The 25865-nt window shown below is 45.6% G+C and overlaps 18 non-coding genes and 1 pseudogene across 18 annotated transcripts; 3 read left to right on the forward strand and 16 right to left on the reverse strand.

Moving 5' to 3' along the window:
- Positions 1–6172: 6172 nt before the first annotated feature.
- Positions 6173–6336, forward strand: LOC135004672 (U1 spliceosomal RNA). Its single transcript, XR_010205402.1, has one exon. It is a non-coding gene; the product is annotated as a U1 spliceosomal RNA (small nuclear RNA).
- Positions 6337–6488: 152 nt separating this feature from the next.
- On the forward strand, positions 6489–6651 carry LOC135004894 (U1 spliceosomal RNA). The gene has a single exon (XR_010205611.1). It is a non-coding gene; the product is annotated as a U1 spliceosomal RNA (small nuclear RNA).
- Positions 6652–7306: 655 nt separating this feature from the next.
- On the forward strand, positions 7307–7469 carry LOC135004722 (U1 spliceosomal RNA). The gene has a single exon (XR_010205450.1). It is a non-coding gene; the product is annotated as a U1 spliceosomal RNA (small nuclear RNA).
- Positions 7470–16937: 9468 nt separating this feature from the next.
- Positions 16938–17100, reverse strand: LOC135004803 (U1 spliceosomal RNA). Its single transcript, XR_010205527.1, has one exon. It is a non-coding gene; the product is annotated as a U1 spliceosomal RNA (small nuclear RNA).
- Positions 17101–17252: 152 nt separating this feature from the next.
- On the reverse strand, positions 17253–17416 carry LOC135004656 (U1 spliceosomal RNA). Its single transcript, XR_010205386.1, has one exon. It is a non-coding gene; the product is annotated as a U1 spliceosomal RNA (small nuclear RNA).
- Positions 17417–18090: 674 nt separating this feature from the next.
- Positions 18091–18253, reverse strand: LOC135004804 (U1 spliceosomal RNA). Its single transcript, XR_010205528.1, has one exon. It is a non-coding gene; the product is annotated as a U1 spliceosomal RNA (small nuclear RNA).
- A 152-nt stretch (positions 18254–18405) lies between these two features.
- LOC135004700 (U1 spliceosomal RNA) lies at positions 18406–18569 on the reverse strand. The gene has a single exon (XR_010205428.1). It is a non-coding gene; the product is annotated as a U1 spliceosomal RNA (small nuclear RNA).
- Positions 18570–19263: 694 nt separating this feature from the next.
- On the reverse strand, positions 19264–19404 carry LOC135004986 (U1 spliceosomal RNA; annotated as a pseudogene).
- Positions 19405–19556: 152 nt separating this feature from the next.
- Positions 19557–19720, reverse strand: LOC135004723 (U1 spliceosomal RNA). The gene has a single exon (XR_010205451.1). It is a non-coding gene; the product is annotated as a U1 spliceosomal RNA (small nuclear RNA).
- A 668-nt stretch (positions 19721–20388) lies between these two features.
- On the reverse strand, positions 20389–20551 carry LOC135004828 (U1 spliceosomal RNA). Its single transcript, XR_010205551.1, has one exon. It is a non-coding gene; the product is annotated as a U1 spliceosomal RNA (small nuclear RNA).
- A 152-nt stretch (positions 20552–20703) lies between these two features.
- Positions 20704–20867, reverse strand: LOC135004673 (U1 spliceosomal RNA). The gene has a single exon (XR_010205403.1). It is a non-coding gene; the product is annotated as a U1 spliceosomal RNA (small nuclear RNA).
- Positions 20868–21541: 674 nt separating this feature from the next.
- Positions 21542–21704, reverse strand: LOC135004805 (U1 spliceosomal RNA). The gene has a single exon (XR_010205529.1). It is a non-coding gene; the product is annotated as a U1 spliceosomal RNA (small nuclear RNA).
- A 152-nt stretch (positions 21705–21856) lies between these two features.
- LOC135004736 (U1 spliceosomal RNA) lies at positions 21857–22020 on the reverse strand. Its single transcript, XR_010205464.1, has one exon. It is a non-coding gene; the product is annotated as a U1 spliceosomal RNA (small nuclear RNA).
- Positions 22021–22694: 674 nt separating this feature from the next.
- On the reverse strand, positions 22695–22857 carry LOC135004877 (U1 spliceosomal RNA). The gene has a single exon (XR_010205595.1). It is a non-coding gene; the product is annotated as a U1 spliceosomal RNA (small nuclear RNA).
- Positions 22858–23009: 152 nt separating this feature from the next.
- Positions 23010–23173, reverse strand: LOC135004760 (U1 spliceosomal RNA). The gene has a single exon (XR_010205488.1). It is a non-coding gene; the product is annotated as a U1 spliceosomal RNA (small nuclear RNA).
- Positions 23174–23847: 674 nt separating this feature from the next.
- On the reverse strand, positions 23848–24010 carry LOC135004806 (U1 spliceosomal RNA). Its single transcript, XR_010205530.1, has one exon. It is a non-coding gene; the product is annotated as a U1 spliceosomal RNA (small nuclear RNA).
- Positions 24011–24162: 152 nt separating this feature from the next.
- LOC135004740 (U1 spliceosomal RNA) lies at positions 24163–24326 on the reverse strand. The gene has a single exon (XR_010205468.1). It is a non-coding gene; the product is annotated as a U1 spliceosomal RNA (small nuclear RNA).
- Positions 24327–25000: 674 nt separating this feature from the next.
- Positions 25001–25163, reverse strand: LOC135004878 (U1 spliceosomal RNA). The gene has a single exon (XR_010205596.1). It is a non-coding gene; the product is annotated as a U1 spliceosomal RNA (small nuclear RNA).
- Positions 25164–25315: 152 nt separating this feature from the next.
- Positions 25316–25479, reverse strand: LOC135004771 (U1 spliceosomal RNA). Its single transcript, XR_010205498.1, has one exon. It is a non-coding gene; the product is annotated as a U1 spliceosomal RNA (small nuclear RNA).
- Positions 25480–25865: the final 386 nt, after the last annotated feature.

Here is a 25865-nt window from a genome sequence, read left to right on the forward strand (position 1 = left end):
ATTTTTATGCTAACAAATTTGTTCTCTGAAAAGTGTCCACAAAGCCAAGTATCTGATTAACATCTTTGTAGGGATGGTTTTTCACCTATTACTAAATTAAACTTGCTTCATTGGAAAGGCAGCAAGATGCATCCTCATTTCAATATCTACTGAAATAATACAGGTTGACACCAGGAAACATTAACGCCACTGCATCCTTGCTGCTTTCTCATGTGGAAGTCTGTTTAATGTGAAAACAAGGTGATATCTAATTAGCACACAGGTAAGGAATTAAGAAAATCTTTATTTAAGGGTGAAGATGTTTCTCACAAAATCGTTGCCCCAATGCATCATTGAAATTCAAGCTGGAAAGATGATTTTAATATATCACTTGTACATTTTGTATTGCTCTTCTGGTGACAATGTAGTTTGTTTTTGTCAATTACCATTTTAATAATCGGGTAAAGAAAATTAATTGGATTTTTGAAAGAAAACAATACTGTCAATATACTATTAAAACAAATTAAAATGGTAAAAGTTATTGTACTTTAAGTAAAAATAAAAGCTAAAATATCAATCCCAGTTTTGGATTACTTTAATGAACAAAAAAAAAAATGCATATAGCAAAGGATAGTTTCAATCTGCCTACCTCTGGGTTATGGGCCCAGCATGCTTCCAGTGCAGTACTCTGCTGCACATGTAAGTGCAAGAGATCCTGAAGCACTCACTCATCATGCGAAAGTACCAATGTGTTTCTTCATTGGTTGCTGGAAGAAACATCTTACAAAAACTCTCCAGATTATTGACTTTTTAAAGTTTTTCTAGGAAACGTTCTAGATGAATGCTTATTAGTCTTTGTCAGTATGTACTTTTTGCAAAGTGTCTCTGTGGCGCAATCGGTTAGTGTGTTCAGCTATTAATCAAAAGGTTGGTGGTTCAATCCCACCCAGGGATGTAATTGACCTTGTGATCAGATTTTGGTGATATTTAAGTAGACAAGTCAAAATTTCGAAAACCCCTGTTATGGTGTAGGGTACCTGGCCTTCTCTGATGTAATCAGAGTTAGATTTGATTCAGTGATTTTATAAAAACAGCTAGGAAGCACAATTTAGCAGTGGGTTGCAGAGAAAAAGAAATATGCTGGCAAAAAAATCCAATTGACTGATTAAACAGCTCTTCATTTTCTGGCTTTATTTTTATGCTAACAAATTTGTTCTCTGAAAAGTGTCCACAAAGCCAAGTATCTGATTAACATCTTTGTAGGGATGGTTTTTCACCTATTACTAAATTAAACTTGCTTCATTGGAAAGGCAGCAAGATGCATCCTCATTTCAATATCTACTGAAATAATACAGGTTGACACCAGGAAACATTAACGCCACTGCATCCTTGCTGCTTTCTCATGTGGAAGTCTGTTTAATGTGAAAACAAGGTGATATCTAATTAGCACACAGGTAAGGAATTAAGAAAATCTTTATTTAAGGGTGAAGATGTTTCTCACAAAATCGTTGCCCCAATGCATCATTGAAATTCAAGCTGGAAAGATGATTTTAATATATCACTTGTACATTTTGTATTGCTCTTCTGGTGACAATGTAGTTTGCTTTTGTCAATAACCATTTTAATAATCGGGTAAAGAAAATTAATTGGATTTTTGAAAGAAAACAATACTGTCAATATACTATTAAAACAAATTAAAATGGTAAAAGTTATTGTACTTTAAGTAAAAATAAAAGAGCAAAAATATCAATCCCAGTTTTGGATTACTTTAATTAACAAAAAAAAAATGCATATAGCAGAGGATAGTTTCAATCTGCCTACCTCTGGGTTATGGACCCAGCATGCTTCCATTACAGTACTCTGCTGCACATGTAAGTGCAAGAGATCCTGAAGCACTCACTCATCATGGGAAAGTACCAATGTGTTTCTTCATTGGTTGATGGAAGAAACATCATACAAAAACTCTCCACATTATTGACTTTTTAAAATGTTTCTAGGAATCGTTCTAGATGAATGCTTATTAGCCTTTGTCAGTATGTACTTTTGCAAAGTGTCGCGGTGGCGCAATCAGTTAGTGTGTAAGGCTATTAACCAAAAGGTTGGTGGTTCAATCCCACCCAGGGACTTAATTGACCTTGTTATCAGATTTTGGTGATCTTTAAGTAGACAAGTCAAAATTTCAAACCCCCTGTTATGGTGTAGGGTACCTGGCCTTCTCTGATGTAATCAGAGTTAGATTTGATTCAGTGATTTTATAAAAACAGCTAGGAAGCACAATTTAGCAGTGGGTTGCAGAGAAAAAGAAAAATGCTGGCAGAAAAATCCAATTGAGTGATTAAACAGCTCTTCATTTTCTGGCTTTATTTTTATGCTAACTAATTTGTTCTCTGAAAAGTGTCCACAAAGCCAAGTATCTGATTAACATATTTGTAGGGATGGTTTTTCACCTATTACTAAATTAAACTTGCTTCATTGGAAAGGCAGCAAGATGCATCCTCATTTCAATATCTACTGAAATAATACAGGTTGACCCCAGGAAACATTAACGCCACTGCATCCTTGCTGCTTTCTCATGTGGAAGTCTGTTTAATGTGAAAACAAGGTGATATCTAATTAGCACACAGGTAAGGAATTAAGAAAATCTTTATTTAAGGGTGAAGATGTTTCTCACAAAATCGTTGCCCCAATGCATCATTGAAATTCAAGCTGGAAAGATGATTTTAATATATCACTTGTACATTTTGTATTGCTCTTCTGGTGACAATGTAGTTTGTTTTTGTCAATTACCATTTTAATAATCGGGTAAAGAAAATTAATTGGATTTTTGAAAGAAAACAATGCTGTCAATATACTATTAAAAAAAATTAAAATGGTAAAAGTTATTGTACTTTAAGTAAAAATAAAAGCTAAAATATCAATCCCAGTTTTGGATTACTTTAATGAACAAAAAAAAAATGCATATAGCAAAGGATAGTTTCAATCTGCCTACCTCTGGGTTATGGGCCCAGCATGCTTCCAGTGCAGTACTCTGCTGCACATGTAAGTGCAAGAGATCCTGAAGCACTCACTCATCATGCGAATGTACCAATGTGTTTCTTCATTGGTTGCTGGAAGAAACATCTTACAAAAACTCTCCAGATTATTGACTTTTTAAAGTTTTTCTAGGAAACGTTCTAGATGAATGCTTATTAGTCTTTGTCAGTATGTACTTTTTGCAAAGTGTCTCTGTGGCGCAATCGGTTAGTGTGTTCAGCTATTAATCAAAAGGTTGGTGGTTCAATCCCACCCAGGGATGTAATTGACCTTGTGATCAGATTTTGGTGATATTTAAGTAGACAAGTCAAAATTTCGAAAACCCCTGTTATGGTGTAGGGTACCTGGCCTTCTCTGATGTAATCAGAGTTAGATTTGATTCAGTGATTTTATAAAAACAGCTAGGAAGCACAATTTAGCAGTGGGTTGCAGAGAAAAAGAAATATGCTGGCAAAAAAATCCAATTGACTGATTAAACAGCTCTTCATTTTCTGGCTTTATTTTTATGCTAACAAATTTGTTCTCTGAAAAGTGTCCACAAAGCCAAGTATCTGATTAACATCTTTGTAGGGATGGTTTTTCACCTATTACTAAATTAAACTTGCTTCATTGGAAAGGCAGCAAGATGCATCCTCATTTCAATATCTACTGAAATAATACAGGTTGACACCAGGAAACATTAACGCCACTGCATCCTTGCTGCTTTCTCATGTGGAAGTCTGTTTAATGTGAAAACAAGGTGATATCTAATTAGCACACAGGTAAGGAATTAAGAAAATCTTTATTTAAGGCTGAAGATGTTTCTCACAAAATCGTTGCCCCAATGCATCATTGAAATTCAAGCTGGAAAGATGATTTTAATATATCACTTGTACATTTTGTATTGCTCTTCTGGTGACAATGTAGTTTGCTTTTGTCAATTACCATTTTAATAATCGGGTAAAGAAAATTAATTGGATTTTTGAAAGAAAACAATACTGTCAATATACTATTAAAACAAATTAAAATGGTAAAAGTTATTGTACTTTAAGTAAAAATAAAAGAGCAAAAATATCAATCCCAGTTTTGGATTACTTTAATTAACAAAAAAAAAATGCATATAGCAGAGGATAGTTTCAATCTGCCTACCTCTGGGTTATGGACCCAGCATGCTTCCATTACAGTACTCTGCTGCACATGTAAGTGCAAGAGATCCTGAAGCACTCACTCATCATGGGAAAGTACCAATGTGTTTCTTCATTGGTTGATGGAAGAAACCTCATACAAAAACTCTCCACATTATTGACTTTTTAAAATGTTTCTAGGAATCGTTCTAGATGAATGCTTATTAGCCTTTGTCAGTATGTACTTTTGCAAAGTGTCGCGGTGGCGCAATCAGTTAGTGTGTAAGGCTATTAACCAAAAGGTTGGTGGTTCAATCCCACCCAGGGACTTAATTGACCTTGTTATCAGATTTTGGTGATCTTTAAGTAGACAAGTCAAAATTTCAAACCCCCTGTTATGGTGTAGGGTACCTGGCCTTCTCTGATGTAATCAGAGTTATATTTGATTCAGTGATTTTATAAAAACAGCTAGGAAGCACAATTTAGCAGTGGGTTGCAGAGAAAAAGAAAAATGCTGGCAGAAAAATCCAATTGAGTGATTAAACAGCTCTTCATTTTCTGGCTTTATTTTTATGCTAACTAATTTGTTCTCTGAAAAGTGTCCACAAAGCCAAGTATCTGATTAACATATTTGTAGGGATGGTTTTTCACCTATTACTAAATTAAACTTGCTTCATTGGAAAGGCAGCAAGATGCATCCTCATTTCAATATCTACTGAAATAATACAGGTTGACACCAGGAAACATTAACGCCACTGCATCCTTGCTGCTTTCTCATGTGGAAGTCTGTTTAATGTGAAAACAAGGTGATATCTAATTAGCACACAGGTAAGGAATTAAGAAAATCTTTATTTAAGGGTGAAGATGTTTCTCACAAAATCGTTGCCCCAATGCATCATTGAAATTCAAGCTGGAAAGATGATTTTAATATATCACTTGTACATTTTGTATTGCCCTTCTGGTGACAATGTAGTTTGTTTTTGTCAATTACCATTTTAATAATAGGGTAAAGAAAATTAAGTGGATTTTTGAAAGAAAACAATACTGTCAATATACTATTAAAACAAATTAAAATGGTAAAAGTTATTGTACTTTAAGTAAAAATAAAAGCTAAAATATCAATCCCAGTTTTGGATTACTTTAATGAACAACAAAAAAATGCATATAGCAAAGGATAGTTTCAATCTGCCTACCTCTGGGTTATGGACCCAGCATGCTTCCATTGCAGTACTCTGCTGCACATGTAAGTGCAAGAGATCCTGAAGCACTCACTCATCATGCGAAAGTACCAATGTGTTTCTTCATTGGTTGCTGGAAGAAACATCTTACAAACACTCTCCAGATTATTGACTTTTTAAAGTTTTTCTAGGAAACGTTCTAGATGAATGCTTATTAGTCTTTGTCAGTATATACTTTTTGCAAAGTGTCTCTGTGGCGCAATCGGTTAGTGTGTTCAGCTAACCCTTGTGCACTATCCTGACTTCTCCTCCTGTCTGCTTACTTTGTGCCTTCCAATGCACAATGCAAACTACAGGTAGTGCTGCAGGGCCCACACCCTTTTACTTGCCTTACGGAGCAGCTCTGGAGCTGTTTCAGTGCCAAGCTGCTGTAAGAAATAAGCTTGAATGCTTCAGAGGCTGGGGCATTGTCAACATGAGCCCCACACCAAAGGAGGGTGGAGGTGTTTAATGCGAACTAGGGGTCATCCAAGCGCCGCAAAAGGCCGCCATACCCTGCACGCCCCTTTTCTCTTTTCATATGCAGATGAGGATTGAAGCCAACTTTGACCCACTGCTTGGATGACATCACCATATGCAAATCCATCTGCTGCAGGCCTTCCCCCCGGAATGCTTGCACTAGTTGTTGCATTTGGTTTGTTGTTTGGGGGTGCTTCAGTATTAGGCAGCCTTCTGCCCTCCCATGTTCATCTGAAAATATGTGTTCTCCCTGCAGTTGTTGTCCCCAGATGAGAGTTCCCTTGTGCTGCCTCAGTTGAATCTCCTTTACTTGACAGAGATGTGCCTGAGCAGCGGCCCTCCCCAGCCCTATCCCAAATCATACTTATTTTGCATAGGAGATACCATGGTCATGAAGATTGTTCTCCCAGGGTGAGGTTCATTCATTGCATTTTGGGTATGCTGACCCCTGTGATTTCCCCAAATGTGGGTAACTCGACTGCATTATTTGTGGTAGTGGGGGACTGTGTTTGTGTTTTCCTCTGGTCAGCTCTGGTAAAAGTCAGATTTCTTTGTTTCAGATCTTCCTCTAGCCTTGTTCTTCTTTCGAGAGTTCCCTTGTGCTTCCTCAGTTGGATCTCCTTCAGTTGACAGGGCGGTGCCCGAGCAGCGACCCTCCCCAGCTCAAGCCCAACTCCTACTTACCTGCCAGGTGAGATACTATGATCATGAAGGTGCTTCTTCCAGGGCAAGGCTTACCCATTGCACTCTGGGTGTGCTGCCCCTGCGATTTCCCCAAATGTGGGAAACTTGACTGCATAATTTGTGTTTCCCCTGGTCGGCTCTCGTATAATTCAGATCTCTTTGTCTCAGGTCTCTCTCCAGCCTAGTTTGCTGTCTGTTTCCACTTCTTTTTTCTTGAGCCCCTCCCTTTTATACCCTTGTGCACTATCCTGACTTCTCCTCCTGTCTGCTTACTTTGTGCCTTCCAATGCACAATGCAAACTACACACCCTTTTACTTGCCTTACAGAGCAGCTCTGGAGCTGTTACAGTGCCAAGCTGCTGTAAGAAATCAGCTTGAATGCTTCAGGGGCTGGGGCATTGTCAACATGAGCCCCACACCGAAGGAGGGTGGGGGTGTTTAATGCGAACTAAGGGTCATCCAAGCGCCGCAAAAGGCCGCCATGCCCTGCATGCCCCTTTTCTCTTTTCATATGCAGATGAGGGTTCCAGCCAACTTTGGCCCACTGCTTGGATGACATCACCGTATGCAAATCCGTCTTCTGCAGAACTTCCCCCAGGAATGCTTGTACTAGTTGTTGCATTTGGTTTGTTGTTTGGGGGTGCTTCAGTATTAGGCAGCCTTCTGCCCTCCCATGTTCATCTGAAAATATGTGTTCTCCCTGCAGTTGTTGTCCCCAGATGAGAGTTCCCTTGTGCTGCCTCAGTTGAATCTCCTATACTTGACAGAGATGTGCCTGAGCAGCGGCCCTCCCCAGCCCTATCCCAAATCATACTTATTTTGCATAGGCGATACCATGGTCATGAAGATTGTTCTCCCAGGGTGAGGTTCATTCATTGCATTCTGGGTATGCTGACCCCTGTGATTTCCAAAATGTGGGAAACTCGACTGCATTATTTGTGGTAGTGGGGGACTGTGTTTGTGCTTTCCTCTGGTCAGCTCTGGTAAAAGTCAGATTTCTTTGTCTCAGATCTTCCTCTAGCCTTGTTCTTCTTTCGAGAGTTCCCTTGTGCTGCCTCAGTTGGATCTCCTTCACTTCACAGGGGGTGCCCGAGCAGCAATCCTCCACAGCTCTGGCCCAACTCCTACTTACCTGCCAGGTGAGATACTATGATCTTCACTGTTAGGGCAATCAGGATGTGGAATTCCCTGCCAGGGAAGGTGGTAATGGCGGACTCTTTAATTGGATTTAAAAAAGGAATGGATACATTTCTGAATGAAAAAGCTATCCAAGTTTATAATACTTAAAATATCAACATGGTTAATCCGGGGGTAACATGAGTTGTAGTAGCTAACTAGTCATAATACATTATTAAGCAAGTATGTAGAATCATCACAACTTAAAACAGGTTGAACACGATGGGCAATTTGCCTCTATTCAACCTCAAAAACTATGTTACTATATGTTACTATATTACTATGTTACTGTAGTATACAGAACACCACAATGCAATGAGCAGTGATAGTGAGCACTGATGAGGATACTAGAACTGACACTGAGCAGCAAGATGCAGCACTGGACTATTAGTAATGTACTGTAGTATGCTGAGCACAACAATGCAGCACAAGACAATGAGCAGTGATACTGAGCACTGATGAGGATACTACTGAGAACTGACACTGAGCAGGAGAGACACACTACTAGTATTACTGAGCAGCAATAAGTATCCACTGATACTGAGCACTGATATTGAGATTTCCACTGAGAGAACATAGCCACGTCCTCTCCGCTCTCTCTTCAATGCACGAGTAAAAATGGCGGCAACGCGCAGCTCTTTATATGGAATCCGAATCTCGCGAGAATCCGACAGCGGGATGATGACATTTTCCCTTGTTCATAGAATTTGGGAGTCATTTTGATCCCAAAGTATTATTAACCTCAATAACCATAATTTCCACTCATTTTCAGTCTATTCTTAACACCTTACACCTCACAATATTATTTTTAGTCCTAAAATTTGCACCGAGGTCGCTGGATGACTAAGCTCAGCGACCCAAGTGGCCGACACAAACACCTGGCCCATCTAGGAGTGGCACTGCAGTGTCACGCAGGATAGCCCTTCCAAAAAACACTCCCCAAACAGCACATGACGCAAAGAAAAAAAGAGGCGCAATGAGGTAGCTGTGTGACTAAGCTCAGCGACCCAAGTGGCCGATACAAACACCTGGCCCATCTAGGAGTGGCACTGCAGTGTCACGCAGGATGGCCCTTCCAAAAAACACTCCCCAAACAGCACATGACGCAAAGAAAAAAAGAGGCGCAATGAGGTAGCTGTGTGACTAAGCTCAGCGACCCAAGTGGCCGACACAAACACCTGGCCCATCTAGGAGTGGCACTGCAGTGTCACGCAGGATGGCCCTTCCAAAAACACTCCCCAAACAGCACATGACGCAAAGAAAAAAAGAGGCGCAATGAGGTAGCTGTGTGACTAAGCTCAGCGACCCAAGTGGCCGACACAAACACCTGGCCCATCTAGGAGTGGCACAGCAGTGTCACGCAGGATGGCCCTTCCAAAAAACACTCCCCAAACAGCACATGACGCAAAGAAAAAAAGAGGCGCAATGAGGTAGCTGTGTGACTAAGCTCAGCGACCCAAGTGGCCGACACAAACACCTGGCCCATCTAGGAGTGTCACTGCAGTGTCACGCAGGATGGCCCTTCCAAAAAACACTCCCCAAACAGCACATGACGCAAAGAAAAAAAGAGGCGCAATGAGGTAGCTGTGTGACTAAGCTCAGCGACCCAAGTGGCCGACACAAACACCTGGCCCATCTAGGAGTGGCACTGCAGTGTCACGCAGGATGGCCCTTCCAAAAAACACTCCCCAAACAGCACATGACGCAAAGAAAAATGAAAGAAAAAAGAGGTGCAAGATGGAATTGTCCTTGGGCACTCCCACCCACCCTTATGTTGTATAAACAGGACATGCACACTTTAACCAACCCATCATTTCAGTGACAGGGTCTGCCACACGACTGTGACTGAAATGACGGGTTGGTTTGGACCCCCACCAAAAAAGAAGCAATTAATCTCTCCTTGCACAAACTGGCTCTACAGAGGCAAGATGTCCACCTCATCATCATCCTCCGATTCATCACCGTGTACATCCCCCTCCTCACAGATTATCAATTCGTCCCCACTGGAATCTACCATCTCAGCTCCCTGTGTACTTTGTGGAGGCAATTGCTGCTGGTCAATGTCTCCACGGAGCAATTGATTATAATTCATTTTAATGAACATCATCTTCTCCACATTTTCTGGAAGTAACCTCGTACGCCGATTGCTGACAAGGTGAGCGGCGGCACTAAACACTCTTTCGGAGTACTACTTGTGGGAGGGCAACTTAGGTAGAATAAAGCCAGTTTGTGCAAGGGCCTCCAAATTGCCTCTTTTTCCTGCCAGTATACGTACGGACTGTCTGACGTGCCTACTTGGATGCGGTCACTCATATAATCCTCCACCATTCTTTCAATGGTGAGAGAATCATATGCAGTGACAGTAGACGTCATGTCCGTAATCGTTGGCAGGTCCTTCAGTCCGGACCAGATGTCAGCATCAGCAGTCGCTCCAGACTGCCCTGCATCACCGCCAGCGGGTGGGCTCGGAATTCTGAGCCTTTTCCTCGCACCCCCAATTGCGGGAGAATGTGAAGGAGGAGCTGTTGACCGATCAAGTTCCACTTGACTTGATAATTTTCTCACCAGCAGGTCTTTGAACCCCTGCAGACTTGTGTCTGCCGGAAAGAGAGATACAACGTAGGTTTTAAATCTAGGATCGAGCACGGTGGCCAAAATGTAGTGATCTGATTTCAACAGATTGACCACCCGTGAATCCTGGTTAAGCGAATGAAGGGCTCCATCCACAAGTCCCACATGCCTAGCGGAATCGCTCTGTCTTAGCTCCTCCTTCAATGTCTCCAGCTTCTTCTGCAAAAGCCTGATGACGGGAATGACCTGACTCAGGCTGGCAGTGTCTGAACTGACTTCACGTGTGGCAAGTTCAAAAGGTTGCAGAACCTTGCACAACGTTGAAATCATTCTCCACTGCGCTTGAGACAGGTGCATTCCACCTCCTATATCGTGGTCAGATGTATAGGCTTGAATGGCCTTTTGCTGCTCCTCCATCCTCTGAAGCATATAGAGGGTTGAATTCCACCTCGTTACCACTTCTTGCTTCAGATGATGGCAGGGCAGGTTCAGGCGTTTTTGGTGTTGCTCCAGTCTTCTGTACGTGGTGCCTGTACGCCGAAAGTGTCCCGCAATTCTTCTGGCCACCGACAGCATCTCTTGCACACCCCTGTCGTTTTTTAAATAATTCTGCACCACCAAATTCAAGGTATGTGCAAAACATGGGACGTGCTGGAATTTGCCCAGATATAATGCACGCACAATATTGCTGGCGTTGTCCGATGCCACAAATCCACAGGAGAGTCCAATTGGGGTAAGCCATTCTGCGATGATCTTCCTCAGTTGCCGTAAGAGGTTTTCAGCTGTGTGCGTATTCTGGAAAGCGGTGATACAAAGCGTAGCCTGCCTAGGAAAGAGTTGGCGTTTGCGAGATGCTGCTACTGGTGCCGCCGCTGCTGTTCTTGCGGCGGGAGTCAATACATCTACCCAGTGGGCTGTCACAGTCATATAGTCCTGAGTCTGCCCTGCCCCATTTGTCCACATGTCCGTGGTTAAGTGGACATTGGGTACAACTGCATTTTTTAGGACACTGGTGAGTCTTTTTCTGAGGTCTGTGTACATTTTCGGTATCGCCTGCCTAGAGAAATGGAACCTAGATGGTATTTGGTACCGGGGACACAGTACCTCAATCAAGTCTATAGTTGGCTCTGAAGTAATGATGGATACCGGAACCACGTTTCTCACCGCCCAGGATGCCAAGGCCTCAGTTATCCGCTTTGCAGCAGGATGACTGCTGTGATATTTCATCTTCCTTGCAAAGGACTGTTGGACAGTCAATTGCTTGGTGGAAGTAGTAAAAGTGGTCTTACGACTTCCCCTCTGGGATGACCATCGACTCCCAGCAGCAACAACAGCAGCGCCAGCAGCAGTAGGCGTTACACTCAAGGATGCATCGGAGGAATCCCAGGCAGGAGAGAACTCGTCAGAATTGCCAGTGACATGGCCTGCAGGACTATTGGCATTCCTGGGGAAGGAGGAAATTGACACTGAGGGAGTTGGTGGGGTGGTTTGCGTGAGCTTGGTTACAAGAGGAAGGGATTTACTGGTCAGTGGACTGCTTCCGCTGTCGCCCAAAGTTTTTGAACTTGTCACTGACTTATGATGAATGCGCTGCAGGTGACGTATAAGGGAGGATGTTCCGAGGTGGTTAACGTCCTTACCCCTACTTATTACAGCTTGACAAAGGCAACACACGGCTTGACACCTGTTGTTCGCATTTCTGTTGAAATACTTCCACACCGAAGAGCAGTTTTTTTTTGTATTTTCACCAGGCATGTCAATGGCTATATTCCTCCCACGGACAACAGGTGTCTCCCCGGGTGCCTGACTTAAACAAACCACCTCACCTCCCCAGCGCCAGCAACACCCATATCCTCCTCATCCTGGTGTACTTCAACACTGACATCTTCAATCTGACTATCAGGAACTGGACTGCGGGTGCTCCTTCCAGCACTTGCAGGGGGTGTGCAAATGGTGGAAGGTGCATGCTCTTCACGTCCAGTGTTGGGAAGGTCAGGCATCGCAACCGACACAATTGGACTCTCCTTGTGGATTTGTGATTTTGAAGAACGCACAGTTCTTTGCTGTGCTTTTGCCAGCTTAAGTCTTTTCATTTTTCTAGCGAGAGGCTGAGTGCTTCCATCCTCATGTGAAGCTGAACCACTAGCCATGAACATAGGCCAGGGCCTCAGCCGTTCCTTGCCACTCCGTGTGGTAAATGGCATATTGGCAAGTTTACGCTTCTCCTCCGACGATTTTTATTTAGATTTTTGAGTCCTTTTTTTTACTGATCTTTTGTGTTTTGAATTTTACATGCTCTGTACTATGACATTGGGCATCGGCCTCGGCAGACGACGTTGATGGAATTTCATCGTCTCGGCCATGACTAGTGGCAGCAGCTTCAGCACGAGGTGGAAGTGGATCTTGATCTTTCCCTATTTTTGGAACCTCAACATTTTTGTTCTCCATATTTTAATAGGCACAACTAAAAGGCACCTCAGGTAAACAATGGAGATGGATGGATACTAGTATACTTATGGATGACGAGTGACTGACGACACAGAGGTAGCTACAGCCGTGGACTACCGTACTGCGTCTGCTAGTATAGAGATGATAATTAATGATATAAAAAAAATATATATATAACTGCTGTAGGTATATATTATATAATGACGGACCTGGTGGACACTGTCAGCAGACTGCTAAACTACTAGTATGATGAAGATAGAAAAAAAAAACCCACCACAGGTAGGTAGGTATACAATTATGGACGAGCACTGACGACACAGAGATAGCCACAGCCGTGGCCTACCGTACTGCGTCTGCTAGTATAGAGATGATAATTAATGATATAAAAAAAAATATATATAACTACTGTAGGTATATATAATGTAATGACGGACCTGGTGGACACTGTCAGCAGACTGCTAAACTACTAGTATGAAGAAGATAGAAAAAAAACTTCACCACAGGTAGGTATACAATTATGGACGAGTGACGACACAGAGGTAGGTACAGCCGTGGACTACCGTACTGCGTCTGCTAGTATAGATAATATACTAAATATATTACTACTGTAGGTATATAATATAATGACGGACCTGGTGGACACTGTCAGCAGACTCCTAAACTACTAGTATGAAGAAGATAGAAAAAAAAACCCACCACAGGTAGGTAGGTATACAATTATGGACGAGCACTGACGACACAGAGATAGCCACAGCCGTGGCCTACCGTACTGCGTCTGCTAGCATAGATAATATACTAAATATATTACTACTGTAGGTATATAATATAATGACGGACCTGGTGGACACTGTCAGCAGACTGCTAAACTACTAGTATGAAGAAGATAGAAAAAAAAACCCCACCACAGGTAGGTATACAATTATGGACGAGTGACGACACAGAGGTAGGTACAGCCGTGGACTACAGTACTGCGTCTGCTAGTATAGATAATATACTAAATATATTACTACTGTAGGTATATAATATAATGACGGACCTGGTGGACACTGTCAGCAGACTCCTAAACTACTAGTATGAAGAAGATAGAAAAAAAACCCCCACCACAGTTAGGTATACAATTATGGACGAGTGACGACACAGAGGTAGGTACAGCCGTGGACTACCGTACTGCGTCTGCTAGTATAGATAATATACTAAATATATTACTACTGTAGGTATATAATATAATGACGGACCTGGTGGACACTGTCAGCAGACTCCTAAACTACTAGTATGAAGAAGATAGGAAAAAAACACCCCACCACAGGTAGGTATACAATTATGGACGAGCACTGACGACACAGAGATAGCCACAGCCGTGGACTACCGTACTGCGTCTGCTAGTATAGATAATATAATAAATATATTACTACTGTAGGTATATAATATAATGATGGACCTGGTGGACACTGTCAGCAGACTCCTAAACTACTAGTATGAAGAAGATAGAAAAAAAAAACCCACCACAGGTAGGTAGGTATACAATTATGGACGAGCACTGACGACACAGAGATAGCCACAGCCGTGGACTACCGTACTGCGTCTGCTAATATAGAGATGATAAAGATGATAGAGATGAAAAAAAATATAACACTACTGCAGGTAAATATTTATATAATATAATGTATGACCGACCTGCTGGACACTGTCAGCAGAATGCGTTTATAGAATAAAAAAAAAACACCACAGGAGTGTTTAACTTTTTCAGGCAGACAATATACTGGTGGTCACACTGGCAGCAAAAGTGTGCACTGTACTCCTGCTATAACTGCTCCCCAGTCTCCCCCACAATTAAGCTGTGTGAGCAGTGAGCACTCAGCACAGTCAGATATACATAGATGATATATCATGCAGCACACTGAGGCTGAGCACATATATGGTATGTGTATCGTTTTTTTTCAGGCAGAGAACGGATTATAAATAATAAAACTGGTGGTCACTATCAGCAAAACTCTGCACTACTGAGTACTCCTGACAAGTTCAACTGCTCCCCAAATTAGTAGTAAATCAAATGTCACTCGTCTCTATCTTCTAATCTAAACGGAGAGGACGCCAGCCACGTCCTCTCCCTATCAATCTCAATGCACGTGTGAAAATGGCGGCGACGCGCGGCTCCTTATATAGAATCCGAGTCTCGTGAGAATCCGACAGCGGGATGATGACGTTCGGGCGCGCTCGGGTTAACCGAGCAAGGCGGGAGGATCCGAGTCTGCTCGGACCCGTGCAAAAAAGGGTGAAGTTCGGGCGGGTTCGGATTCCGAGGAACCGAACCCGCTCATCTCTAATGGCCACCCAGCATGACGCCTCCCTTCTTGACCATGCTGTAATTGCAGTCGCACTGCAGTTCAGCGTGATCATAAAAAATGGTGTAGCCTCCTGCTGGTGCAGACTGTATGTGCGCGCAGGAAGCCGCCACCATTTTTGTGATCACAGCGGCTGAATGTGATGTCATACAGCCGCTGTGACCACGCCCCCTGTGTCTCCTCCATTGCAGACCCCATTTTGAAGCCTTGCCCCCGCACCGCTCCATCCCTGACTTGGAAATGGAGTGTTGCTGACCCCCCTCTCCCCCCCTGCCCCGATTGACAGGCAGAGGCGATCGCATTCTCTGCGGGGTGCCGCAGAAAATGCAGGCACATGCGTATGCTCTTAGCAATTTTTGCAGTTGGATCGCTTATTGTGATTGCAATCCAACCTGAATCAGGCCCTATTACCTATCACAATGCGCTGCGGGCAGTACAAAATTGGTTTAATATAGGAGAAAACCCCCCAGACCTGTGCTCCTTAACTGTACCTGGTGGCTAGTGGAGCGGCTGCCCAGTAATCAGTGTCCACGCCAGTGCGCACACGGTCCACCCCCTACGGCCACGCTCCCCTTCATCAGCGGCCTCGTGATCCGGAAGGGCGGTGTGTGTGTGACTGACCTTAGGAAGAAACCGGAGCCTCCGCTGCAGTGACCCAGCAACCAGGGCACGGGAGTATACAGCGCCGCTGGGAGTGATGAAGCTGCAGTAAAGATGTCTATTAGACCTAGCCTGCTGCAGCCCTTGTAGATTCTCATAAAACAAGTTCTTCTTTTCTTGTCAAAATTAATAGCTAAGAATAGGCTGCCTGAGGCAGGCCCCTGTTAAGTGGCCTGCTACTGAAGGCACCAACTACAAACTGAGCTCCCTGTTCATGGAAGCGGGGTTATAGAGGAGAATGCACTGAGCTTCTTGGGAACAGTCAAAAGCTTTGAGCCGGTTGGTGCCTCAGATCAAGATCCTACTCTACACCCCAATGTGAATCCTTGTGGAGTCCAGTGTACCCCACAGAAGAAATTAATGTGTCACACCCATTGGCAGCAACCTTAGAATAGCTGCTGACGGGCACAATTGAGAAAGGAAGGTGGGGGGGGACATTTGAATCCAACACATAGATGCAATTCAAATATGTAATTTGTACCTTCCTATTTTAAAATATAATGGATGAACCTCACCCTGTGAGAACAATCTTCATGATCAAGAGATCTCATATGCAAAATAAGTATGAGTTGGGATAGGGCTGGGGAGGGTGGCTGCTCGGGCAGCCCCTCCCCCGTCAAGTTAAGGAGATTCAACTGAGGAAGCACAAGGGAACTTTCGTCTGGGGACAACAACTGCAGGGAGACCACATCTTTTCAGATGAACATGGGAGGGCGGAAGGCTGCCTAATACTGAAGCACCATCAAATATCAAACCATATGCAACAACTAGTACAAGCATTCCTGGGGGAAGGTCTGCAGAAGACGGATTTGCATACGGTGATGTCATCCAAGCAGTGGGCCAAAGTTGGCTGGAACCCTCATCTGCATATGAAAAGAGAAAAGGGGCATGCAGGGCATGGTGGCCTTTTGCGGTGCTTGGATGACCCTTAGTTCGCATTAAACACCCCCACCCTCCTTTTGTGTGGGGCTCATGTTGGCTCTGCCCCAGCCCCTGAAGCATTCAAGCTGATTTCTTGCAGCAGCTGGGCACTGTAACAGCTCCAGAGCTGCTCTGTAAGGCAACTAAAAGGGTGTGGGCCCTGCAGCACTACCTGTAGTTCGCATTGTGCGTTTGAAGGCACAAAGTAAGCAGACAGGAGGATAAGTCAGGATAGTGCGCAAGGGCATAGAAGGGAGCGGCTCAAGAAAAGAGAAGTGGAAACAGACAGCAAACTAGGCTGGAGAGAGACCTGAGACAAAGAGATCTGAATTATACGAGAGCCGACCAGGGGAAACACAAATTATGCAGTCAAGTTTCCCACATTTGGGGAAATCGCAGGGGCAGCACACCCAGAGTGCAATGGGTGAGCCTTGCCCTGGGAGAAGCACCTTCATGATCATAGTATCTCACCTGGCAGGTAAGTAGGAGTTGGGCTAGAGCTGGGGAGGGTCGCTGCTCGGGTACCCCCCTGTAAAGTGAAGGAGATCCAACTGAGGCAGCACAAGGGAACTCTCGAAAGAAGAACAAGGCTAGAGGAAAATCTGAGACCAAGAAATCTGACTTTTACCAGAGCTGACCAGAGGAAAGCACAAACACAGTCCCCCACTACCAAAAATAATGCAGTCAAATTTCCCACATTTGGGGAAATCACAGGGGTCAGCATACCCAAAATGCAATGAATGAACCTCACCCTGGGAGAACAATCTTCATGACCATGGTATCTCCTATGCAAAATAAGTATGATTTGGAATAGGGCTGGGGAGGGCCGCTGCTCAGGCACATCTCTGTCAAGTAAAGGAGATTCAACTGAGGCAGCACAAGGGAACTCTCATCTGGGGACAACAACTGCAGGGAGAACACATATTTTCAGATGAACATGGGAGGGCAGAAGGCTGCCTAATACTGAAGCACCCCCAAACAACAAACCAAATGCAACAACTAGTGCAAGCATTCCTGGGGGAAGTTCTGCAGAAGACGGATTTGCATACGGTGATGTCATCCAAGCAGTGGGTCAAAGTTGGCTTCAACCCTCATCTGCATATGAAAAGAGAAAAGGGGCGTGCAGGGCTTGGCGGCCTTTTGCGGTGCTTGGATGACCCCTAGTTCGCATTAAACTCCTCCACCCTCCTTTGGTGTGGGGCTCATGTTGGCCATGCCCCATCCCCTGAAGCATTCAAGCTGATTTCTTGCAGCAGCTGGGCACTGTAACAGCTCCAGAGCTGCTCTGTAAGGCAAGTAAAAGGGTGTGGGCCCTGCAGCACTACCTGTAGTTTGCATTGTGCATTGGAAGGCACAAAGTAAGCAGACGGGAGGAGAAGTCAGGATAGTGCACAAGGGTATAGAAGGGAGCGGCTAAAGAAAAGAGAAGTGGAAACAGACAGCAAACTAGGCTGGAGAGAGACCTGAGACAAAGAGATCTGAATTATACGAGAGCCGACCAGGGGAAACACAAATTATGCAGTCAAGTTTCCCACATTTGGGGAAATCGCAGGGGCAGCACACCCAGAGTGCAATGGGTGAGCCTTGCCCTGGGAGAAGCACCTTCATGATCATAGTATCTCACCTGGCAGGTAAGTAGGAATTGGGCTAGAGCTGGGGAGGGTCGCTGCTCGGGCACCCCCCTGTCAAGTGAAGGAGATCCAACTGAGGCAGCACAAGGGAACTCTCGAAAGAAGAACAAGGCTAGAGGAAGATCTGAAACAAAGAAATCTGACTTTTACCAGAGCTGACCAGAGGAAAACACAAACACAGTCCCCCACTACCACAAATAAAGCAGTCGAGTTTCCCACATTTGGGGAAATCACAGGGGTCAGCATACCCAGAATGCAATGAATGAACCTCACCCTGGGAGAATAATCTTCATGACCATGGTATCTCCTATGCAAAATAAGTATGATTTGGGATAGAGCTGGGGAGGGCCGCTGCTCAGGCACATCTCTGTCAAGTAAAGGAGATTCAACTGAGGCAGCACAAGGGAACTCTCATCTGGGGATAACAACTGCAGGGAGAACACATATTTTCAGATGAACATGGAGGGCAGAAGGCTGCCTAATACTGAAGCACCCCCAAACAACAAACCAAATGCAACAACTAGTGCAAGCATTCCTGGGGGAAGGCCTGCCGCAGATGGATTTGCATATGGTGATGTCATCCAAGCAGTGGGTCAAAGTTGGCTTCAACCCTCGTCTGCATATGAAAAGAGAAAAGGGGCGTGCAGGGCATGGTGGCCTTTTGCGGCGCTTGGCTGACCCCTAGTTTGCATTAAACACCTCCACCCTCCTTCGGTGTGGGGCTCATGTTGGCTATGCCCCAGCCCCTGAAGCATTCAAGCTGATTTCTTGCAGCAGCTGGGCACTGTAACAGCTCCAGAGCTGCTCTGTAAGGCAAGTAAAAGGGTGTGGGCCCTGCAGCACTACCTGTAGTTTGCATTGTGCATTGGAAGGCACAAAGTAAGCAGACGGGAGGAGAAGTCAGGATAGTGCACAAGGGTATAGATGGGAGGGGCTCAAGAAAAAAGAAGTGGAAACAGACAGCAAACTAGGCTGGAGAGAGACCTGAGACAAAGAGATCTAAATTATACGAGAGCCGACCAGGGGAAACACAAATTATGCAGTCAAGTTTCCCACATTTCGGGAAATCGCAGGGGCAGCACACCCAGAGTGCAATGGTGGGCCTTGCCATGGGAGAAGCACCTTCATGATCATAGTATCTCACCTGGCAGGTAAGTAGGAGTTGGGCTAGAGCTGGGGAGGGTCGCTGCTCGGGCACCCCCCTGTCAAGTGAAGGAGATCCAACTGAGGCAGCACAAGGGAACTCTCGAAAGAAGAACAAGGCTAGAGGAAGATCTGAAACAAAGAAATCTGACTTTTACCAGAGCTGACCAGGGGAAAACACAAACACAGTCCCCCACTACCACAAATAAAGCAGTCGCGTTTCCCACATTTGGGGAAATCACAGAGGTCAGCATACCCAGAATGCAATGAATGAACCTCACCCTGGGAGAACAATCTTCATGACCATGGTATCTCCTATGCAAAATAAGTATGATTTGGAATAGGGCTGGGGAGGGCCGCTGCTCATGCACATCTCTGTCAAGTAAAGGAGATTCAACTGAGGCAGCACAAGGGAACTCTCATCTGGGGACAACAACTGCAGGGAGAACACATATTTTCAGATGAACATGGGAGGGCAGAAGGCTGCCTAATACTGAAGCACCCCCAAACAACAAACCAAATGCAACAACTAGTACAAGCATTCCTGGGGGAAGTTCTGCAGAAGACGGATTTGCATATGGTGATGTCATCCAAGCAGTGGGTCAAAGTTGGCTTCAACCCTCGTCTGCATATGAAAAGAGAAAAGGGGCGTGCAGGGCATGGCGGCCTTTTGCGGCGCTTGGATGACCCCTAGTTCGCATTAAACACCTCCACCCTCCTTCGGTGTGGGGCTCATGTTGGCTATGCCCCAGCCCCTGAAGCATTCAAGCTGATTTCTTGCAGCAGCTGGGCACTGTAACAGCTCCAGAGCTGCTCTGTAAGGCAAGTAAAAGGGTGTGGGTGCACTACCTGTAGTTCGCATTGTGCGTTGGAAGGCACAAAGTAAGCAGAGAGGAGGAGAAGTCAGGATAGTGCGCAAGGGCATAGAAGGGAGCGGCTCAAGAAAAGAGAAGTGGAAACAGACAGCAAACTAGGCTGGAGAGAGACCTGAGACAAAGAGATCTGAATTATACGAGAGCCGACCAGGGGAAACACAAATTATGCAGTCAAGTTTCCCACATTTGGGGAAATCGCAGGAGCAGCACACCCAGAGTGCAATGGGTGAGCCTTGCCCTGGGAGAAGCACCTTCATGATCATAGTATCTCACCTGGCAGGTAAGTAGGATTTGGGCTAGAGCTGGGGAGGGTCGCTGCTCGGGTACCCCCCTGTCAAGTGAAGGAGATCCAACTGAGGCAGCACAAGGGAACTCTCGAAAGAAGAACAAGGCTAGAGTACAATAAGAGACAAAGAAATCTGACTTTTACCAGAGCTGACCAGAGGAAAGCACAAACACAGTCCCCCACTACCACAAATAATGCAGTCAAGTTTCCCACATTTGGGGAAATCACAGGGGTCAGCATACCCAAAATGCAATGAATGAACCTCACCCTGAGAGAACAATCTTCATGACCATGGTATCTCCTATGCAAAATAAGTATGATTTGGAATAGGGCTGGGGAGGGCCGCTGCTCATGCACATCTCTGTCAAGTAAAGGAGATTCAACTGAGGCAGCACAAGGGAACTCTCATCTGGGGACAACAACTGCAGGGAGAACACATATTTTTAGATGAACATGGGAGGGCAGAAGGCTGCCTAATACTGAAGCACCCCCAAACAACAAACCAAATGCAACAACTAGTGCAAGCATTCCTGGGGGAAGTTCTGCAGAAGACGGATTTGCATACGGTGATGTCATCCAAGCAGTTGGTCAAAGTTGGCTTCAACCCTCATCTGCATATGAAAAGAGAAAAGGGGCGTGCAGGGCATGGCGGCCTTTTGCGGTGCTTGGATGACCCCTAGTTCGCATTAAACACCTCCACCCTCCTTTGGTGTGGGGCTCATGTTGGCCATGCCCCATCCCCTGAAGCATTCAAGCAGATTTCTTGCAGCAGCTGGGCACTGTAACAGCTCCAGAGCTGCTCTGTAAGGCAAGTAAAAGGGTGTGGGCCCTGCAGCACTACCTGTAGTTTGCATTGTACATTGGAAGGCACAAAGTAAGCAGACGGGAGGAGAAGTCAGGATAGTGCACAAGGGTATAGAAGGGAGCGGCTGAAGAAAAGAGAAGTGGAAACAGACAGCAAACTAGGCTGTAGAGAGATCTGAGACAAAGAGATCTGAATTATACGAGAGCCGACCAGGGGAAACACAAATTATGCAGTCAAGTTTCCCACATTTGGGGAAATCGCAGGGGCAGCACACCCAGAGTGCAATGGGTGAGCCTTGCCCTGGGAGAAGCACCTTCATGATCATAGTATCTCACCTGGCAGGTAAGTAGGAGTTGGGCTAGAGCTGGGGAGGGTCGCTGCTCGGGCACCCCCCTGTTAAGAGAAGGAGATCCAACTGAGGCAGCACAAGGGAACTCTCAAAAGAAGAACAAGGCTAGAGGAAGATCTGAAACAAAGAAATCTGACTTTTACCAGAGCTGACCAGAAGAAAACACAAACACAGTCCCCCACTACCACAAATAAAGCAGTCGAGTTTCCCACATTTGGGGAAATCACAGGGGTCAGCATACCCAGAATGCAATGAATGAACCTCACCCTGGGAGAATAATCTTCATGACCATGGTATCTCCTATGCAAAATAAGTATGATTTGGGATAGAGCTGGGGAGGGCCGCTGCTCAGGCACATCTCTGTCAAGTTAAGGAGATTCAACTGAGGCAGCACAAGGGAACTCTCATCTGGGGACAACAACTGCAGGGAGAACACATATTTTCAGATGAACATGGGAGGGCAGAAGGCTGCCTAATACTGAAGCACCCCCAAACAACAAACCAAATGCAACAACTAGTGCAAGCATTCCTGGGGGAAGGCCTGCCGCAGATGGATTTGCATATGGTGATGTCATCCAAGCAGTGGGTCAAAGTTGGCTTCAACCCTCGTCTGCATATGAAAACAGAAAAGGGGCGTGCAGGGCATGGTGGCCTTTTGCGGCGCTTGACTGACCCCTAGTTTGCATTAAACACCTCCACCCTCCTTCGGTGTGGGGCTCATGTTGGCTATGCCCCAGCCCCTGAAGCATTCAAGCTGATTTCTTGCAGCAGCTGGGCACTGTAACAGCTCCAGAGCTGCTCTGTAAGGCAAGTAAAAGGGTGTGGGCCCTGCAGCACTACCTGTAGTTTGCATTGTGCATTGGAAGGCACAAAGTAAGCAGACGGGAGGAGAAGTCAGGATAGTGCACAAGGGTATAGAAGGAAGCGGCTGAAGAAAAGAGAAGTGGAAACAGACAGCAAACTAGGCTGGAGAGAGACCTGAGACAAAGAGATCTGAATTATACGAGAGCCGACCAGGGGAAACACAAATTATGCAGTCAAGTTTCCCACATTTGGGGAAATCGCAGGAGCAGCACACCCAGAGTACAATGGGTGAGCCTTGCCCTGGGAGAAGCACCTTCATGATCATAGTATCTCACCTGGCAGGTAAGTAGGAGTTGGTCTAGAGCTGGGGAGGGTTGCTGCTCGGGTACCCCCCTGTAAAGTGAAGGAGATCCAACTGAGGCAGCACAAGGGAACTCTCGAAAGAAGAACAAGGCTAAAGGAAAATCTGAGACAAAGAAATCTGACTTTTACCAGAGCTGACCAGAAGAAATCACAAACACAGCCTCCCACTACCACAAATAATGCAGTCAAGTTTCCCACATTTGGGGAAATCACAGGGGTCAGCATACCCAAAATGCAATGAATGAACCTCACCCTGGGAGAAAAATCTTCATGACCATGGTATCTCCTATGCAAAATAAGTATGATTTGGAATAGGGCTGGGGAGGGCCGCTGCTCATGCACATCTCTATCAAGTAAAGGAGATTCAACTGAGGCAGCACAAGGGAACTCTCATCTGGGGACAACAACTGCAGGGAGAACATATATTTTCAGATGAACATGGGAGGGCAGAAGGCTGCCTAATACTGAAGCACCCCCAAACAACAAACCAAATGCAACAACTAGTGCAAGCATTCCTGGGGGAAGGCCTGCCGCAGATGGATTTGCATATGGTGATGTCATCCAAGCAGTGGGTCAAAGTTGGCTTCAACCCTCGTCTGCATATGAAAAGAGAAAAGGGGCGTGCAGGGCATGGTGGCCTTTTGCGGCGCTTGGCTGACCCCTAGTTTGCATTAAACACCTCCAACCTCCTTTGGTGTGGGGCTCATGTTGGCTATGCCCCAGCCCCTGAAGCATTCAAGCTGATTTCTTGCAGCAGCTGGGCACTGTAACAGCTCCAGAGCTGCTCTGTAAGGCAAGTAAAAGGGTGTGGGCCCTGCAGCACTACCTGTAGTTCGCATTGTGCGTTGGAAGGCACAAAGTAAGCAGAAAGGAGGAGAAGTCAGGATAGTGCGCAAGGGCATAGAAGGGAGCGGCTCAAGAAAAGAGAAGTGGAAACAGACAGCAAACTAGGCTGGAGAGAGACCTGAGACAAAGAGATCTGAATTATACGAGAGCCGACCAGGGGAAACACAAATTATGCAGTCAAGTTTCCCACATTTGGGGAAATCGCAGGGGCAGCACACCCAGAGTGCAATGGGTGAGCCTTGCCCTGGGAGAAGCACCTTCATGATCATAGTATCTCACCTGGCAGGTAAGTAGGAGTTGGGCTAGAGCTGGGGAGGGTCTCTGCTCGGGCACCCCCCTGTCAAGTGAAGGAGATCCAACTGAGGCAGCACAAGGGAACTCTCGAAAGAAGAACAAGGCTAGAGGAAGATCTGAAACAAAGAAATCTGACTTTTACCAGAGCTGACCAGAGGAAAACACAAACACAGTCCCCCACTACCACAAATAAAGCAGTCAAGTTTCCCACATTTGGGGAAATCACAGGGGTCAGCATACCCAGAATGCAATGAATGAACCTCACCCTGGGAGAATAATCTTCATGACCATGGTATCTCCTATGCAAAATAAGTATGATTTGGGATAGAGCTGGGGAGGGCCGCTGCTCAGGCACATCTCTGTCAAGTTAAGGAGATTCAACTGAGGCAGCACAAGGGAACTCTCATCTGGGGACAACAACTGCAGGGAGAACACATATTTTCAGATGAACATGGGAGGGCAGAAGGCTGCCTAATACTGAAGCACCCCCAAACAACAAACCAAATGCAACAACTAGTGCAAGCATTCCTGGGGGAAGGCCTGCCGCAGATGGATTTGCATATGGTGATGTCATCCAAGCAGTGGGTCAAAGTTGGCTTCAACCCTCGTCTGCATATGAAAACAGAAAAGGGGCGTGCAGGGCATGGTGGCCTTTTGCGGCGCTTGTCTGACCCCTTGTTTGCATTAAACACCTCCACCCTCCTTCGGTGTGGGGCTCATGTTGGCTATGCCCCAGCCCCTGAAGCATTCAAGCTGATTTCTTGCAGGAGCTGGGCACTGTAACAGCTCCAGAGCTGCTCTGTAAGGCAAGTAAAAGGGTGTGGGCCCTGCAGCACTACCTGTAGTTTGCATTGTGCATTGGAAGGCACAAAGTAAGCAGACGGGAGGAGAAGTCAGGATAGTGCACAAGGGTATAGAAGGGAGCGGCTGAAGAAAAGAGAAGTGGAAACAGACAGCAAACTAGGCTGGAGAGAGACCTGAGACAAAGAGATCTGAATTATACGAGAGCCGACCAGGGGAAACACAAATTATGCAGTCAAGTTTCCCACATTTGGGGAAATCGCAGGAGCAGCACACCCAGAGTACAATGGGTGAGCCTTGCCCTGGGAGAAGCACCTTCATGATCATAGTATCTCACCTGGCAGGTAAGTAGGAGTTGGGCTAGAGCTGGGGAGGGTCGCTGCTCGTGTACCCCCCTGTAAAGTGAAGGAGATCAAACTGAGGCAGCACAAGGGAACTCTCGAAAGAAGAACAAGGCTAAAGGAAAATCTGAGACAAAGAAATCTGACTTTTACCAGAGCTGACCAGAGGAAAGCACAAACACAGTCTCCCACTACCACAAATAATGCAGTCAAGTTTCCCACATTTGGGGAAATCACAGCGGTCAGCATACCCAAAATGCAATGAATGAACCTCACCCTGGGAGAAAAATCTTCATGACCATGGTATCTCCTATGCAAAATAAGTATGATTTGGAATAGGGCTGGGGAGGGCCGCTGCTCATGCACATCTCTGTCAAGTAAAGGAGATTCAACTGAGGCAGCACAAGGGAACTCTCATCTTGGGACAACAACTGCAGGGAGAACATATATTTTCAGATGAACATGGGAGGGCAGAAGGCTGCCTAATACTGAAGCACCCCCAAACAACAAACCAAATGCAACAACTAGTGCAAGCATTCCTGGGGGAAGGCCTGCCACAGATGGATTTGCATATGGTGATGTCATCCAAGCAGTGGGTCAAAGTTGGCTTCAACCCTCGTCTGCATATGAAAATAAAAAAGGGGTGTGCAGGGCAAGGCGGCCTTTTGCGGCGCTTGGATGACCCCTAGTTCGCATTAAACACCTCCACCCTC

The sequence above is a fragment of the Pseudophryne corroboree genome, unplaced genomic scaffold (assembly GCF_028390025.1).
Source record: "Pseudophryne corroboree isolate aPseCor3 unplaced genomic scaffold, aPseCor3.hap2 scaffold_195, whole genome shotgun sequence".
Classification (NCBI taxonomy): domain Eukaryota; kingdom Metazoa; phylum Chordata; class Amphibia; order Anura; family Myobatrachidae; genus Pseudophryne; species Pseudophryne corroboree.